This window comes from Hylobates moloch, unplaced genomic scaffold (genome assembly GCF_009828535.3).
Source record: "Hylobates moloch isolate HMO894 unplaced genomic scaffold, HMol_V3 SCAFFOLD_17, whole genome shotgun sequence".
Taxonomy (NCBI): domain Eukaryota; kingdom Metazoa; phylum Chordata; class Mammalia; order Primates; family Hylobatidae; genus Hylobates; species Hylobates moloch.
Window position 1 is genome coordinate 30,042,354 of NW_026652292.1, and position 15,399 is coordinate 30,057,752.

Genomic DNA, 15,399 nt, shown 5'->3' on the forward strand with positions numbered 1-15,399 from the left:
ATCCCTCACCTCTTATATGTATCACTTTTTGTGACGAGAACTTTTAAAATCTGTCTTCGCAATTTTCAAGTATACATTATTATTTACTATAGTCACCACAATACACTTTCACAGTGCTGTTGCTATTTCTCAAGCCACCCTTTTCTCCATTCATCCTCTCTGGCACTTAAAACTTCAGTCATGCTCAACAACTTGCAGTTTCCTAAACAGGCCATAACTCCGGGCTTTTGTTCAAGACTTTTATTCTGCCTAGAATTCATATTCTCTTTTTGACCATCAGGGTAACTTGTATTTATCTTACATATTTCAATTAAAACACTATCTCCTCAATGTAAAACTTCTGCCAGTGGAATGGGCTCCTCTTACTCCTTAGAGTCTTATTGCATTTTTGTCTATCATTTTGTTACAATGGTTCTGCTACTGTATTATCATTGTTGTTTCCATGCATGTCTTCCAACTAGACTGTAAATAATCCTAGTATAAAGGCCATGCCTGTCCACCTTTATTATTCTCTAATACCTGGTGTAATATCTCACATATATTAGGCCTGTAACTTATACTTATTAAATGAATAAACCTTTAGAGGTCTTATCAACCATTTTGGTTATATATCAACTGTGTTTATTATACAAGAATCAAGAAAAGTCTGAGATTCTATCCTACTTCCAAGGTAATAATTTAGCCCAAAGCAGTCTGATAGATGCTGGCAAAAGAAAGCACAACACTAGGGTAGGGTAAAAGGACAGACTGTTATAGCAATAACAATAGCCAGAGTACCAGCATATTTTACAATATTTCCCCCTGCTCCAGGTCCCACAAAGGCAAGATAAATTGGCCCAGATGGATGCCTGGACATACAGTGGGTTACACTACAGGAGATAAAACCTGAGCTTAGGGAACCCAAATCTTTTATAAGGGACAGTAAGCATAGCTGACCTTTGCTTTAGAATGCGACACTCTTATCTTTCCAGATATATTCACTATACCAATATCTTTAAAGAGATAGTCCAGAAAAAGAAAAGTTAGTTATTCTGCTTGCAAGATACACAGAAACATAAGATATTCGAGGAAAATTATCCCTCAGTGACATTCATGAAAAAGAAGGATACACATCTATGGAAAAAATTTATCTAACCTCACTTAAATTTTCAGAGAGAATCTCTTATTACATTCCAAGGATGTTGTAACTTAAATACATTCCTTGACTAATATTAATTTTTTGTATCTCCCAATAATTACCTTGGAGGTGTCTAGATCCTACTATAACTGTGACTGAGGTATTTATAGCTCACTGAATGGCCATGTGCTTCCTACATTACCAGTGCCATTGATGTTAGGTGGGAACACATGATGAGTTCTTCTCAATGAACTGTGAATAGTAATGACCTTTCATACTTCTAAGACAGAATAAGAGAAGGCTTGAGTTCTCCATTCTCTTCCCTCCTCTGATGTAGAAATTATGGAGTTTTTTTAATTGGAAATGTTTTTGAATAATTCATGTACAATAAATTGTGTATAAAGTGGACAATCTGATGATTGTTGTATATACCTGTGAAAATATCATCACAATCAAAATAGTGAACATACCCGTCACTCCCTAGAGCTACCTCCTGTCCCTTTGCAATCCATTCCTCTCTCAATCTCCAAATCTAAATCCATAGGGAACAAATTATGGTCTTTCTGTCACCATAGAATGGTTTGTCTTTTTCTAGAATTTTACATTATTAGAATTATAAATTGGCTTTTTCTGAGTTATTTCACTCAGTGACATTTTTGAAATTCAGCCATATTGCTCAGTGGTTCCATTATATAACCATACCACAATTTGTTTACCCATTCACTGATTGATGGACATTTGGGTTGTTTCCAGGTTTGGGCTATTGCAAATAAAACATGATCATTCATGTACAAGTCTTTGTGAGCACAAATGCTTTCATTTCTTTCGAGTAAATGTGTAACATTTCAATGGCTAGATGATATGGTAGATGTATGTCTAACTTGTTGTAATGTCAGGAAGAATTAAAACCACAAAGAGTTGCTACTGAATACCCACAAAGATAGCTATAATTTTAAAAAGGGAATATAAGAAGTATTGAGAATTTCTTTTGGGGTTATGAAAATGTTTTGGAACTACATAGGGGTGGTGCTTGCACAACACTGTAAATGTACTAAATGCCACTGAAATGTACACCTTAAAAGCATTATTTATGTGAATAACACCTCAAAAAAAGACTTTCAAAATGAAAGCTATTTAAAATTACTACTTAGACTATTTAAAATTACATACTTTAATGACTATTTAAAATTACTAACATTCGTGTATGAGAATTTCAGTTGTTTTACATCATCACCAACCCTTGGTATATTCAGTCTTGTTAATGTTAAGATATTCAGTGGAAATATAGTGGTATGTCATTGTGGTTTTGTTTTACATGTCCCTAATGACCAATAATGTTCAACATCTGTTCTTATGCTTACTTTCTATATGTATGTCTTCTTGTTAAAGTGTCTTTTCAAATCTTTTGCTCAATTTTCAGTGATTTTTTTTTTGAGACAAGGTCTCTCCCTGTCTCCCAGGCTGGGATGCAGTGGCTCAATCTTGGCTCACTGAAACCTCCACCTCCCAGGTTCATGTGATCTTCCTGCCTCAGACTCTGAAATAGCTAGGACTACAGCCATGCACCACCACACTTTGCTAATTTTTTTGTATGTTTTGTAAAGATGAGGTTTTACCATGTTGCCCAGGCTGGTCTCAAACTGCAGAACTCAAGCGATCTGCCTGCCTCAGCCTCCAAAAGTGCTGGGATTATAGGTGAGAGCTACCACACCCAGCCTTGATTATTTTGAGGTCTTCTAATTGTTAAGTTGTAAGAATTTCTTGTATATTCTAGATACAATTCCTTTATTGAATACAGACAGTCTCTAACTTAAGATTTTGGCTTAAGATTTTTTTGAGTTTATGATTGGTTTATCAAGATACAAACCTATCATAAGTCAAGGAGCATCTAGCCTTATAATGGCTTGACTTACGATTTTTTGATGTTACAGTGGGTTTGCCAAGATATTAAATGCACTTTTGACTTATAATAGTCTTGACTTATGATGCGTTTATCGAGATGTAACTCAATTGTAAGTGAAGGAGCATCTGTAAATATTTTGCAAATATTTTCTCCAATATTTAGATTGGCTTTTAATTTTATAACAATGTTTTGAAGAACCAAAATTATTAAATTTGATAAAATGTAACACCACTTTTTTTCTTTTCTAGTTTATGCTTCTTGTGTTTTACTTAATAAATATTTGCCTAATTCATGATTTTTAAATTTTTCTGCCATATTTTCTTTTAGAGGTTTTATAGTTTCAGCTTTTACACTTAGGTGTCCGATCCATTTTGAGTTAATTTTGTAAATGGTGTGAAGACTTTCTTTATGTATTTTATTTTATTGCTTATATCCAATAAATTGACCTAGCACCATTTGTTGAAAAGATCCACTGAATGCCTTGACAACTTTGTTGAAAATCAGTTGACCATATATGTCAACCTATTTCTTGAATTTGAATTCTGTTCTATTGATCTGTATGTCTATATAAATCATTCTAATACTTCTCTACTTCATAAGTAACAAGTTAAATTTTATTAATATGCTTTTATTTTCAATAATTTTAGATTTACAGATAAATTGAAGGTACAGAGAAATCCCAAAATCCCACTTCATGTTTTTGTTTGCTTTGTAGATGATCGGTTGGCTCTAAGTGTTTGGCTTTATTTCTGGGTTCTCTATTCTCTTCCACTGGTCTGTGTGCCCATTTTTATATCAGTACCATGCTGTTTCAGTGAATATACCCTTATAGTATAGTTTGAAGTTGGGTAATGTGATACTTTCAGATTTGTTCTTTTTGCTTAGTCTTGCTTTGGCTATGCAGGCTCTTTTTTGGTTCCATATGAATTTTAGAATTGTTTTTTCTAGTGCTGCGAAGAATGATGATGGTATTTTGATGGGAATGGCATTGAATTTGCAGACTGCTTTTGGTAGTATGGTCATTTTCACAGTACTGATTGTACCCATCCATGAGCATTGGATGCATTTCCATTTGTTTGTGTTGTCTATGATTTCTTTCAGTGGTGTTTGTACTTATCCCTGTAGAGGTCATTCATGTCCTTGTTTAGGTATATTCCTAAGTATTTTATTTTTTTTGCAGCTATTGTAAAAAGGGTTAAGTTCTTTACTTGGTTCTCAGCTTGGCTGCTGCTGGTGTATAGCAGTGCTACTGATTTGTGTACATTGATTTTGTATCCTGAAACTTTACCAAATTCATTTATTATGTTGACTAGAAGTGCTGAAAGTGGGCATCCTTGTTTTCTTCCAGTTCTCAGTGGGAATGCTTTCAACTTTTCCTCAGTTGGTATGATGTTGGCTGTGGGTTTGTCACTGATGGCTTTTATTACCTTAAGGTATGACCTTTCTTCCTGGTTCAATCTAGGAGGGTTGTACATTTCCAGGAATTTATCCATCTCCTCTAGGTTTTCTAGTGATTGAACTGTGGCCTGGGAGAGTACTTGCTATAATTCTGATTTTCTTAAGTTTATTGAGACTGGTTGTGGTCTATCATGTGGTCTATCTTGGAGAATGTTCCACATGCTCATGAAAAGAATGTATATTCTGCAGTTGTTGGGTAGAATGGTCTGTAAATATCTGTTAAGTCTATTTGTTCTAAGGTATAGTTTAAGTCCATTGTTTCTTTGTTGACTTTCTGTCTTGATGGCCTGTCTAGGGCTGTCAGTGGAGTATTGAAGTCCCCCACTATTATCATGTTGGCAACTATCTCATTTCTTAGGTATAGTAGCAAATGTTTTATACATTTGGGAGCTCCAGTGTTAGGTCCATATATATTTTGAATTGTAATATTTTCCTGTTGGACTAGTCCTCTTACCATTATACAATGTCCCTCTTTGTCTTTTATGGTTGTTAAAAAGTCTGTTTTGTCTGATATAAGAATAGCTACTCCTGCTCACTTTTGGTGTCCATTTGCATGAAATATCTTTTTCCACCCCTTTATCTTAAGTTTATGTGAGTTCTTATGTGTTAGGTGAGTCTCTTGAAGACTAAGTAGACACCTGGTTGGTGAATTCTTATGCATTCTGCCATTATGTATCTTTTAAGTGGAGCATTCAGGCCATTTACATTCAACATCAGTATTGAGATCGTGAGGTACTATTCTATTCATCATGCTAGTTGTTGCCTGAATAACTTTTTTTTTTTTTTTTTTTCATTCTGTTACTGTTTCATGGGTCCTGTGAGATGTATGCGTCAAGGAGGTTCTATTTTGGTGTATTTCAAGGTTTTGTTTCAAGATTTAGAGCTCCTTTTAGCAGTTCTCGTGGTGCTGGCTTGATAGTGACAAATTCTCTCAGTATTTGTTTGTCTGGAAAATACTTCATCTTTCCTTCATTTATAAAGCTTAGTTTCTCTGGATACAAAATTCCTGGCTGATTGGATCCCAATCCTTTCTAGCTTGTAAGGTTTCTGCTGAGAAATCTGCTGTTAATCTGATAGGCTTTCCTTTATAGGTTACCTGATGCTTTTGTCTCACAGCTCTTAAGATTCTTTCCTTCGTCTTGACTTTAGGTAACCTGATGACTATATGCGTAGGTGACGATCTTTTCACAATGAATTTCCCTGTTGCTCTTTGAGCTTCTTGTATGTGGGTGTCTAGACCTCTAACAAGGCCAGAGAAGTTTTTCTCAATTATTCCCTCAAATATGTTTTCCAAACTTTTAGATTTCCCATCTACCTTAGGAACACCAATTACTCTTAGGTTTGGTTGTTTAACATAGTTCCCAAACTTCCTGGAGGTTTTGTTCATTTTTTAAAATTCTTTTTTCTTTGTCTTTGTTGGATTGGATTAATTCAAAAGCCTTGTTTTTGAGCTCTGAAATTCTGTCTTCTACTTGTTCGATTCTATTATTGAAAGTTTCCAGTGTATTTTGTATTTCTCGATGTGTGTCATTTCCTAAAGTTGTCCTTGTTTTTTATTTATGCTGTCTATTTCTCTGGAGACTTTTTTGTCCATATCCTGCATTTTTCAAAATTTCTTTAAGTTGATTTTCAACTTTCTCTTGTGCCTCCTTGAGTAGCTTAATAACTGAGCTTCTGAATTATTTTTTTCTGGCAATTCAGAGATTTCTTCTTGGTTTGTATCCATTGCGGGTGAGCTAGTGTGATCTTTTGGGGGTGTTATAGAACCCTGTTTTGTCATATTACCAGAATTGTTTTTCTGGTTCCTTCGCATTTGGCTAACTATGGCAAAGGAAAGATCTGGGGCTCAAGTGCTACTGTCCCATGGGTACTCTCTTGATGTGCTCTCCCCCTTTCCCTAGGGATGGGGCTTCCTGGGAGCTGGATTGCAGTGATTGTCATTGCCCTTCTAGGCCTAGCCACCCAGCAGGGCTACCAGGCTCTGGACTGGTAATGGGGAGTGTCTGCAAAGAGTCCTGTGATGTGATCCATCTTCAGGTCTCTCAATCATGGATACCAGCACCTGCTCCAGTGGAGGTAGCAGGGGAACGACGTGGACTCTGTGAGGGTCCTTGGCTGTAGTTTTGTTTAGTGCACCAGTTTTCTCAAATGCTGGTTGTGCTAGCAGTGAAGTTGCCATGTGGTCAGACTCAGGACTTCTGGTTAGCCAGGATGTGGCAGGCAGTGGAAATAGCTGTTGTTTTCTCCTTTCTTGGTGCACCGTTTTTCTTTTATGAGTTGCTGTAATGGCTTGAGTTGGTTGGCCACCAGCCAGGAGGTGGCGCTTTCAAGAGAGCATCAGCTGCAGTAGCATAGGGGGGATACAAGCTTGTCCTAAGGTCACTTGGATAAGTATTTGGGTTTCTTAGGCAATTGGCGGGGTCATAGAGCTCCCAAGAGATTATGTCTTGTCTTTGGCTACGAGGGCAGGTACAGAAAGACCATTAGGTCAGGGCAGGCTTAGGCATATCTAAGCTCAGACTCCCCTTGGGAGGGGTTTGCTATGGCTGCTGTAGAGGATAGGGGTGTGGTTCTCAGGCCAATGGAGTTATGTTCCCAGGGGAATTATGGCGGCCTCTGCTGCATATACAGGTCACCAGGGAACTGGGGGAAAGCAAACAGTGACAGGCCTCACCCAATTCCCACAGTCAGCAAGGCCAGTCTCACTCCCAGTGTGCCCCAGCAAAAGTACTGAGCTTACAGCCAGGCAGCTGGTGAGCAGGGCTGATATCTTGCCTCAGGCTACAAGCCTCCTCACTGAGAGAAAGCAAGCAGGGCTTTCAGGGTTTGGCCTCCCCACCTGCCAAAGCTTCTGTGCTGCACTTCCCATTCACTGCCCCTCCACTCCTGGATATTGCCCTAGAAAAATTTACGTTCAGTCAAAATTATTACAAAGTTCACTGGAAGTTTCCTTTTCCCTGTGGTCTTTCCCCAGTTCCACTGGCAGCCCTCCCCAAGGACACCTGTGAGATTAAGTCAGAAATGGCTTCCCTAGGTACCAGGAATGCCTACAGGGCTCTTCTTGCAGTTTCTTCTACTTTTATGTTTTGCTTGGCTCTCTAAATTCATTTCAGCTCTAGGTAAGGTTATATCCTTCTCCCATGATCTGGATTTTCAGGTTCCCCAGTGAGGATGTGTGTTTGGAGGTAGACTTTCCCCCTCTCACACTTTGGGAACTCATAGTTTTTTGGCTGTCTCATGAAGTTTGCAGTGACAAGCCACTTCTTTCAAACGGTCTGTGAATTCTTTTGGGTTTCCTGGTATGTTCCTGTGGTAGTATTTGGAGCAAAAGTTCCCGATGTGAGTTTCCACATGCTGTGCTGTCTGTCTGAGTGGGAGCATATATATGTCCTTTATTAGGTTGAGAAATGTTCTATTTCTAGATTGCTGAGAGTTCTATCAGGAATGAATTCGGACTTTGTCAAATGCATTTTCTACATCTATTCTGATGATCATACAATTTTTATTTTTAAAATGTCAATATGGTAAATTACATTGATTAATTTTCAAATACTAAACCAACTGTGCCTTCTTTCTTGGGATAAACCTTTCTTGATTATGATGCATTAACTTTTCAACATATTGTTATATTCCATTTGCTAAAATTTTTAACTTTTAAATCTGTGTTAATGAGAGATATTGGTCTGCAATTGTCTTTTATTGTAATACCTTTGTCTAGTTTTGGTATTAGGGAAGGGTTGAACTCATGCAATGAGTTGAGAAATATTCTCTCTTTGGTTTTCTTGAGACATTTGTGTAAAATTGCTATTGTTTGCTTCTTTAATGTAGAATTTGCCAGTGAAATTTTCTGGGCTTGGCATTTATTTATTTGTGCATGGGTTTGTGTGTCTGTGTCTGTGTAAATATATCTAAATATAAATTCAGTGTCTTTAAAAAACATAGGGCTATTCAGGTTATTTATTCTCTTGAGGGACTTTGGCAATTTTTGTCTTTCAAGGAAATTTCCCATTTCATCTAATTATCAAGCGTATTCATAAAGTTGTTTTAATATTCACATATTCTTTTAAAGTCTCTAAGATTTATAGAGATGACCTCTCCTGATATTGGTAATTTGTGCCTTTTCTCTTTATTTATTTGCTCAATATAGCTACAGATTTGACAACTTCATTGATTTTCTCTAATCAAATTTTGGTTTCAGGCTATAAATTTTCTCTATTTTCCTAAATTCTATTTCATTTATTCTGCACTTAGGGTTTTTTTCCCATTACTTCTTTGCAGGGTATAACTAACTCTTATTTTTTGGTTTCTTAAGGTAGAAGCTTAGGGCATTGAAATGAAAATTTTCTCTTTTCTAATATGTGTTTAATGTAATAAATTTTCCTCAAAGCACCGATTTAGTGGTATCACACAAATTATGATATGCCTTGCGTTAGTTTTCAGTCAAATCACAGTATTTTAAAATTTTCATTATAAACTCTTCTTTGACCAATGTGTTATTTAAAAAAGATCCTAATTAGTTTTCAAATCGTTGAAAATTTTCCAAATACTTTTCTGTTACTGATTTCTAATGTGATTCCCTTCACTCAGATTCCACACTTTATATAATTTAAATCCTTTTGAATACTTTGAGACATTTTTAGGAAGTGAAGAATATGGTCTATTTCAGTAAATGTTCTGTGTGCACTTGAAAATAACATTTGCCCACATTGTTGAGTGGAGACTTCTATAAATGTCAGTGAAGTCAAGATGGGGGTAGTGTTGTTTAAAGTCTTCTATTTTCTTGTTTTACTTCTCCTTGTTCTACCAATTATTGAGACAAGGATGTTGTAATCTCTGATTAATATTGTGGCTGTGTATATTTTTTCAGTTCTATCAATATTTGCTTCATATTTTTAAAATATCTGTTATTAGTTGCATACATATTTAGCTCTGTTATGTACTCTTTATGAACTGACTTATCATTACGAAATGACCTTCTTTAGCTCTAGAAATAGCACCTGGCATTTACTTTGCCTGGTATTAATATAGCCACTCTAGCTTTCTTAGATTAATGAGGGCATAATATACTGCCCTCCAGTCTTTTACTTTTAACCTACACATGTCTTTATATTTAAAGTTAGTTTCTCACAGACAGCATATAATTAGGTCTCACTTTTTATCAATCTGACAATATTTGCTTTTTAAATTGGGCTGAGTAGACCATTTACATTTAATGTGATTATTGTGTATTAGCTTAGAGGCTGCCATCTTGCTATTTGATTTCAATTTGTCCATACTTTTTTATTTCCCCCCTTTGCCTTATTTTGGATTAACTGAATATTTTTATGATTCTGTGTTATCTACACCTTTGGCTATATATATATTTTTATTTTGTTCCTTTAGTAGTTGATTTAGGGTTTATAGTATAGATCTATACATTATTATAGTCAACATTCAGTTAATATTACACATCTTCATAGTAAAGGAATTTTACAGCAGTATACTATTCTGGCCTTTGTACTATCACTATACATTTTACTTCTACATGTGTTATATGGTTATATTGTTATTATCATTGTTTTAAATAGTATATTATCTTTTAAATTCATTTTTAAAAAAAGACAAATGTTTTAATGCTTAGCCTCATATTTAACATTTCCAGTGGTCTTCTCTCTTTTGTATAGCTAGATTACTATCTGCTCTCATTTTACTTCTATCTGGACTTCTTTTGATATGTTTTGCAGATCTTGTCTGTTGTATTTTAGCTTTTTATGTCTGAAATAGTCATTTCTTTTTCATTATTGATAGATATTTGTGTTGGCTCTAGAATTCTTATTTTACATTTTTTGTTCTTTCAGTACCTTAAAAATGTCACTCCGCTGTTTTCTGACATGCATTGTGTCCCATGTGAAATCTGCTGTCACTCTCATTTCTGTTCCTTATTATATAACATGTTTTTTTTCCTCTTTTTACTTTTAAGATTTTCTCTTCATCACTGGCTTTGAGCAGTTTGATTATGATGTCCTGCAATTTTTTTCCACTTGCATTTTGTTGAGCTTGCTTGTAATTTCTATCACATTTTTAAATGTCCTCCAAAATTTCTTCAAATATTTTTCTATGATCCTTCCTAATCATCTTCTTATAGGACTCTAATTACACATACTCAGGAAGAGATAAATGGAATTGGAGTGCAACCAAAAGTCTCTATTACTTGAATATTCTCAATCAAACAAAAGATCCTATTCTACTTTTTTACTAGTACCTTCTTGAATTCCATAGTTCACAATAGCCACTTTAAATCACACTTCTAAACATCATAGGGTATAAATAAATATTTCTACAATTGTTCCCCTTTCAGAGACTACACATCTCAGAACTACAGCTATTTTAATATAAGTGAGGTTTGGATCTCTAATTTCAGACAACTGCTTTCTAAGCAAATAGTATTGCCTTCCACCTGCAAAGAGTGTGCAGTCACCTACTTGGATACTTACTGAAACAACTATCCTACTCTCATGTGCAGCCACCATACTGTGACTATGTGAAATTTAAAAAAAGACATAAATGATAATTAGAAAAAATACAGAGGAAGAAGTAATTAGCTCAGGCACAGATTAAGGAAGCTTGAAGAAGGCCATCAATAGAAGGGGAATCCTAAGAAGGAGTCTGAAGGATGCCCATCAGCTGGGCAAGAAGGAAAAGAATATATTGGAATAATGGAAGCAAAAGAGAGTCTGTTATAATGGGGTTACTGAAATGCTTTCAGTATTGTGAAAGAGAAAAATGGGAAGAATAGACAGAAGATTAAGGTTAGAGAGGGAAATGCCTTGTAACATGTCATATAATGCCACATATCTACAACTATCTGATCTTTGACAAACCTGACAGAAACAAGCAATGGGGAAAGGATTCCCTATTTAATAAATAGTACTGGGAAAACTGGTTAGCCATATGTAGAAAGCTGAAACTGGATCCCTTCCTTACACCTTATACAAAAATTAATTCAATATGGATTAAAGACTTACATGTTAGACCTAAAACCATAAAAACCCTAGAAGAAAACCTAGGCAATACCATTCAGGACATAGGCATGGGCAAGGAATTTATGTCTAAAACACCAAAAACAATGGCAACAAAAGCCAAAATTGACAAATGGGATCTAATTAAACTGAAGAGCTTCTGCACAGCAAAAGAAACTACCATCACAGTGAACAGGCAACCTACAGAATGGGAGAAAATTTTTGCAATCTACTCATCTGACAAAGGGCTAATATCCAGAATCTACAATGAACTCAAACAAATTTACAAGAAAAAACAAACAACCCCATCAACAACTGGGTGAAGGATATGAACAGACACTTCTCAAAAGAAGACATTTATGCAGCCAAAAAACACATGAAAAAATGCTCATCACCACTGGCCATCAGAGAAATGCAAATCAAAACCACAATGAGATACCATCTCACACCAGTTAGAATGGCGATCATTAAAAAGTCAGGAAACAACAGGTGCTGGAGAGGATGTGGAGAAACAGGAACACTTTTACACTGTTGGTGGGACTGTAAGCTAGTTCAACCATTGTGGAAGTTGGTGTGGCAATTCCTCAGGGATCTAGAACTAGAAATACCATTTGACCCAGCCCTCCCATTACTGGGTATATACCCAAAGGATTATAAATCATGCTGCTATAAAGACACATGCACACGTATGTTTATTGCAGCACTATTCACAATAGCAAAGACTTGGAGCCAATCCAAATATCCAATAATGATATACTGGATTAAGAAAATGTGGCACATATACACCATGGAATACTATGCAGCCATAAAAAAGGATGAGTTCATGTCCTTTGTAGGGACATGGATGAAGCTGGAAACCATCATTCTCAGGAAACTATCATAAGGACAAAAAACCAAACACCGCATGTTCTCACTCATAGGTGGGAATTGAACGATGAGAACACATGGACACAGGAAGGGGAACATCACACACCAGGGACTGTTGTGGGATGGGGGACGGGGGGAGGGATAGCATTAGGAGATATACCTAATGCTAAATGATGGGTTAAGGGGTGCAGCACACCAACATGGCACACGCATACATATGTAACAAACCTGCACGTTGCGCACATGTACCCTAAAACTTAAAGTATAATAATAATAAAAAAACAAAAATTAAAAAAAATAACCAAGAGAGTTACATGGTAATACTTGCATTTCAGAAAAATTGCCCTGGTAGCTATCTAGAAAAGGGATCTGAGAGGAGAAATACTAGAGGCTAGGAGGTTAGTAGAGAGAACTGCAATCCAGAAAAAAAAACAATAATAACCTAGATTAAGGTAAGGGAACAAGGAAAACAAAGATAGGACAGGTTCAAGAGATAATTGGCTAACTTTAAAAAATCACTTACTGTATGCAGCCACTGATCTAAATATCTAACATGTATTAACACATTTATTTATTTACAATATTCCTATGAAGTAGGTACTAATTTACAAATGAAGACTCTGAGGTTATATAAATATGTAACCAGAATACAAACATTCATATTTTTTACTTCAGGAAACAAAATTGATAGAAATTGGGAACTGTATACAGGACCAGTAGAGCTTCTTATCACACCTAATAGGTTCCTACGGCCTGAAGGTTTGTGTCCCCCAAAATGATATGTTGAAACCTAATCACCAGTATTATGGTATTTGGAAGTGGGGTCTTTAGGGAAGTGATTAGGTCATGAGGGTTAAGATCTCATGAGTGGGATTTGTGCACTTATATATGAGGCCCCAAAGAGCTTCCTTGCACTTCTACCATATGAAGACATAGATAGAAGAAATCACCTATGAACTAGATAGCAGACCCTCATCAGACACTGAATCTGCTGGCACCTTGATCTCAGACTACCTTGCCTCCAAAACTGTGAGAAATAAATTTCTGTTGTTTATAAGCTACTCAGTTCATGGTATTTTTGTTAAAGCAGTCCAAATGGACTAAGATATAAGTATTGAGTAAAAGGTAGTGAAAAGAAATAAATGACTAGATACTGTACAAAACAGTTTAATTCGTTGCATTGATTTCATGTGTTCCAAATGTAGAATTTTCTAGAATACATAAGTCCTGTAGAAATTTTTGTTTGTATTATTTCCTTCAAAAGTTTCTGAACAGAAGACAGAACTAGAGTGCCATATGATAAACTGTGAGCTAATTTCAGAGTTCTTGAAGTAGAACCCTCCCAATGCCTCACTCAGAACACTCAGAAGATTCTGACTCTCAACCCAGAACATACATATATACACGAACATTCTCTAATGGAAGGGATGAAAAAAATTACCCTTATTTGCTCCCACTTTTTCTTGTCAGCTCTGACCAACAAGTGGCTTCTCTAATTATTAAAGAGACCTAACAGTTGGGCTGCTTATCCAGGGAAGTGTGGGCTCTTCATAGACAGAGCTGAAGTTGGCTGAAACCATCATCTACTGCTCCTTTACTACAAGGGAAAGTATTCATTTCCAAGCCCTAGCAACACATTCACAGATTGGCCCCATAATTAACTAAATAGGCGCCTTCATTTAGGAGGTTCCTAGTCCTGAGTATCATTCGTGTCAGAGAATCATCTCTTCTAGCCTATTTGCTGGGAGAGAGAGAAAGACTATTTATAAAGCCAAACTTATCTTTGATGTGAATCAGCACATTAACATGCATTTCAAACTAGCATCAACGAACTATATTCTAGCCTCTCAGCCCCCACTCATTCTGAAAAACTAACCAAGCCCACACTGTTTCATTTGCATCCCATCAAGCCCTCCATTACCTGCTAGAGGCTGGAGAATCCAGCTGTTGAGGGGAGAATTCCACTGGCTCCCAGATTCTCTCGCCAAGAGATATGCTGAGTCAGCCCTAACGTTATATGGGCACATATCTCAAGAGTAAATCCTAGCTTCTGCCCTTAAGATGCTCACCTTCTAGAGAAGAGGCAGATTCATAAAATACTTTACAGACACTCCATAGTAGGTAAGCTACCTCTAGGTATATATTTCGTTTTTCTTTTATATTTATTTTTTTCTTAACTACCAATTTCTCACCAGGAAACAATCTTTACTAAAATCTTGAAGTCAGGTAATTTTGGACCACATTAAACTTTTTTCAATTTTTTTTTATTTTAAATATATAGAGACAAAATTTCACTATGTTGCCCAGACTGGTCTTGAACTCTTGAGCTCAAGTGATCCTCCCGCCTTGGCCTCCCAAAGTGCTAGGATTACAGGTGTGAGCCACCGCACCCAGCCCACATTAAACTTTTGATTCTCATCAAATAACAAAGAATTTATTGCTGAAATGAAGCTTAGAGGTTATATAGTTCAGTGACAGGGAGGGCAGGGGTGCGGCTAAACAGCAGAATCAGTGGAGATTTCTTTGAGAAAATCAATGTGGAGACCTTGAGAGAGATTTGACGCATCCTCCTAAGGAAGCATGACTCCCAGTCCCAAGAAAGAAAATTTTACTGGTTCAGTTTATTACTATTGTCCTTACTGGGCAGGCATTTCAGTCCAGGCCATATCAAAAGCCTGTGCCTACAGCTTGATATTCTGATAAACCAGCTAGGATCACATGAACGTCTAGTAGCTACCAAAAACCTTAATATTCCAAAATTAAATCAAATTTCTTCAAAGAAGTTCAAGACATAATAGACACTCAGAGACAGAGAGTCTCCTAATATTCATAAAACTGATTTAATCCTCAAAATAACCCTATTAATGGGGGTGGGGGAGGCCTACTAAGGTTGACAAGATTTAAAAATCCATTTCTCTTTGTTAATAAAGCATAAGAGACTATTCTTTGGAAGGAGCTTGGGAATAGGCTATGGAGGAGTAAAAGTCAATGCCACCATATTTTTGGCAATTTCTAGGTCTATATTCTACCTTGATGAAGGAGTAGAAAAGTATTTC